A 4,079-nucleotide genomic window follows, 5' to 3' on the forward strand; every position below is an offset into this window, starting at 1 on the left:
CTGAGCCGGAACACCCGCCCGGCGGCCGGCGCCCAGGGCAGCCCCGCGCATGCGCCGCCGAGCCCCGTTTCCACCCCCCCCCCCCCCCGAGGGCCAACCCTCCCGCGGGGCTCTGGGCCCTTGGTGCTGGCGGCGGCGCGTACTTCACCCCCACGCCGGGACCCCCCAGCCTGCCCCTGCGTGATGGCAGCTCAGGTCTGGCGGTGCACCAGCGCCGAATTTCAGCAGGTGACTGCCATGAACGGCAGCCCGAGAGAGGGGCGGTCGCCTTACTCTGCAGGGGGAGAGGCGGCCCGACATCCACCACTGCCCTGAGCAGCTCCTGCAGCAAACGCGGTCGAAACCACATCCTCGGCTCAGAAAGTGACCCTAAACGCTAATCCAACAGACTACTGATCTCAGAAACCAGCTACGGAACCCAGGCAGTGCAAAACCAAGCTTACTCTAGAAGAATGGTAACGATTAATGAAATGCACGATAGGTACACAGGTAAAAAACACAGCAGTGGCAACCAAATCTTTTTCCAAGTCTCTCTTTGGAGATACACTCAAGACTCATTTCTAGTCATTTTGTGAATACACAAACTTCCAGGCTGATGTAGTAGGTGTCTTTGCCTTGTCCTTGCTAACAAGGAATGTTGCAAATCATCAGTTCAGTCCTGATCTGAAATCTTAAAAATGGCCACTTGGAATCTGTGGCACAACAATTTACTATTCCCTGATATTACAGACAGCAGAAAGCGAGAAGAAATACTTAAACCCCCAAACGTGTTTATTAAATCATATTTCTTTTCAGTCTTCATTCTGCCAAGTTAAACAAACCTGATTTTCAAAATTTCCTCTCATGGAAGGGTGATTTGTTGTGGGGTTTTTTTTAGAAATTAATTTTTTCTCTGGTCATCTTAGCATCCCTTTTCTGCATGTCTTCTTGTTGAAGTACATGCATTTATTTCCAATAAACAGAAACGCACACAATTCACTGGCTGAGCTGCCACTAGCGCCTTAGAATGATACCAGCACTTTTCTAGAATGCTTTAGACTTGTTCACAGTCCTATCAGATTGGCAGTGCAACTGATGGACTGTATAAAATAACAAAAAGTCTTGTTCTTCACTGCTGAATGCACGATTTAATCTCATTCCTATTATTCCGGTCCACAGGATTATCATACATAGAGAACTGAACAATCCACTCTGAAGAGTTGAGAAAACATGCAGTTTTGCGTCTGTATCAGCATGTGATGAAACCACAGAGAGAGAACAATTCCATTTTCAAATAGCCTTGTGTCATCTTTTTGTTTACCCACATCTTTATTCAGGAGTTAGCATGTATCACTATTTCTTCCTTAAACAAGTTTTCTAAGTCTCTCTGTTTCAAGTGCTGTGCTTAAACTGAGGTAGCACATCCCTGCTATTATTTTAATAACAGTGGCAACAACAAAAAAGCCATTCTGCTATGATTTCATCACAGATCATTGATCCTGCATTTTACTCCGCTTTGTGTGCTTTCATCTTGAATACTCTTGTCATTGACCTTGTTGCAAGAACTAGATGAAAGGGTACACAAAATTGCACGTTTTGTCAATGCTGAAGAGGAGAGTGGATTGTTCAGTTCTCTATGATAATCTCATGGACCGGAATAATAGGAATGAGATTAAATCGTGCATTCAGCAGTTAAGAACAAAACTTTGGCTGTTTTATACAGTTCATCAGTTACACTGCCAATCTGATATGACCATGAACAAGCACGTATGTGTTGAGTAGTCTTCCATTTTCAAGACCCTGCACACTGGTAAGGTGTGGAAATCCAAATTGTTCAAGCCACCGTGTTTTTTCTATTTTTCCCTCAACTCCGTTTGAGCCTTACCACAACTTTCCAGGTTCAGCAGCCTACAAAGGGACGAGTCCAACAGCTCAGCAGATTCACGTGCTGGTGAGGAGCCATAAGGTTGTTAGAGGTGCCTGAGAATCTGGAAAAAGAAATTTGTTCATTGAGCTTTGGCTGAGGCTTACAAGAGAACATCTGAAGAAAGAGGAAGAAAAATTAATCTTAATCAACGATGGTTAATATTTGTGTAACATTTTTAAAAACAAGGGAGCTGAAGTTTCTTCACAAGCCTTACAGCAGTGACTTTAACATTTTCTTGTTGGTATGAACTGAGCTATTAGTGAGAAATGGCATCAACCATTACCAGGAAAGTTTTCTACTGCTTAGGCAAAAGTTTTGTAATTGTTCGTGATGAACTGCCTGGTATAAAATGACATATAAAGGGGACAGATAAAAAAATATTTTCTTATAAAAGCCATTAGCTTTTCTGTAAATGTTCACATTTCTTAGAAAATAAAAATAAAATTACTATATGGGCAAACCCCCCCAAACATTATTCATATAGACTACTGGTTGTAAAAGCAAGTTAAATAATGTTCTCCAAGAAGGATTTGTTGTTAAAATTATAAACCTGGAAGGGCAAGTCACTTGCCAGTAAAATACTAATTTTCCCTTCAATTAAGAAAATATTTAAAAGCTCGGCTTAAAGACTGTGTTTTTCTCCATGGCCACCAATGACTCATGATATCAAAATATTTCTCATGTAGTTCATTACTGCACAGCTGAAAAGGATATCATTAATTGCCTCCTGATTATTTCCAATACAGCAATGAAACCATGGCAAGTATATTAGTAAGCATAAGAAGTATACAAGGTACCCTAATTCCCATCTACTTTTTGCTTAAGGAAAGGCTTGATTTGCTGTGATTTCTAAATTCTGTAGGAGTTGACAAAGACAGAAGCAGAGGACTGACACTTTTCAGGTCCTCCTTTCCTCCACCCCAGTGTCCTAAAGATTCATTAGGTTGGTCTGAAATTAGTACAGTCTTATACACCAAGAAGTGAATACCTTAGTTCAAAAGGTGAAGCATACACTGGGGCAAGGAATGAATGATGAACGCATAACTGTTTACCATTGTAGATGAACATGAAGGGTAAAAACATAATCTTTCATGCATTCAAGTGTTTTTCCCTGCATCTCCAACAGCATCGGTGCTCAGCAGTCTTTGTCTCAACATCCCTATGCTGTGTGCTTCACAAGCAGGTGAAAACTACAATTGGTGGAAGTGAGACAGTGGGTAGAATTGTCCATAGGAACATAACATTGCAGCAAAACATATTAAGACACATTTTTGGTTCCAGGATGACACTTAGGGTCAAGATGAAGAGGAAGACCAAGCCCACAATAAATCTGATAATTGGGATTCAAGACTGAGATACAGGAAAACCTAAGTGCTTCCAGTTCAGAGCAAACACATGGTATGAACAGGGAAGCCTGTTTCCTGCAGTCCACCTAAGCACCTTAAATATGAAGCTATCGTTTATCAAGCGGGAAGTTTCTGCTTCTCTGGTACTGGTATGCATGTCTGTGTGTGCATACTGTGTTTGCATGCATACTCTCCAACATGCCCACAAAAGCAAGACGTTGGTCTTCCTATAATGCAAAATTGTTTAGTGATTTAAATGTCCCATTTTTCCAGGCAGCTGTAGCAGATGGGAGTGAAAATGACAAAGAGGAAAGATTATGTGTTATATGATCAACCCATCCAGAAATGTAGTAATACAACATTTTAAAAGGCTGGCAAACTAACTTAGAAAGGGCTTGTTAAAAAGCACGTTAGATCATATTGGGTATTGTTGCTTTATACTACAAAATAAACACCTTTATACTAGTACACTCTACTTTTACAAAGCTTATGCTAATGCTACAAAATACTGTGCCATGGAATTAAAATTAAAGAATAATCTTTAAATAAGACAAAAGGGCAAACAAAAGAACCCCAAACTCCAAACAAAACAAAAAAAAGTTACAATCATAACTGATGCAGCTGCATGGGGAAAATTAGAATACAGAACATGAAAAGCAGTAAAATATTTCTTTCTAACACCAGCTAATAGCAGTCTAGAAGGGACACTGGGAATCTTTCTGTCCAGAAGTTGGTATTTTTATCTAATTGCTTTCCAAATTAGGCCCATTTTTAGAAAAAAAAATGTTATGTTCCAAGAGTGACCCTATCTCGACACATCATTATAT

The sequence above is a fragment of the Tyto alba genome, unplaced genomic scaffold (assembly GCF_018691265.1).
Source record: "Tyto alba isolate M040663 unplaced genomic scaffold, T.alba_DEE_v4.0 Super-Scaffold_23, whole genome shotgun sequence".
Lineage (NCBI taxonomy): Eukaryota > Metazoa > Chordata > Aves > Strigiformes > Tytonidae > Tyto > Tyto alba.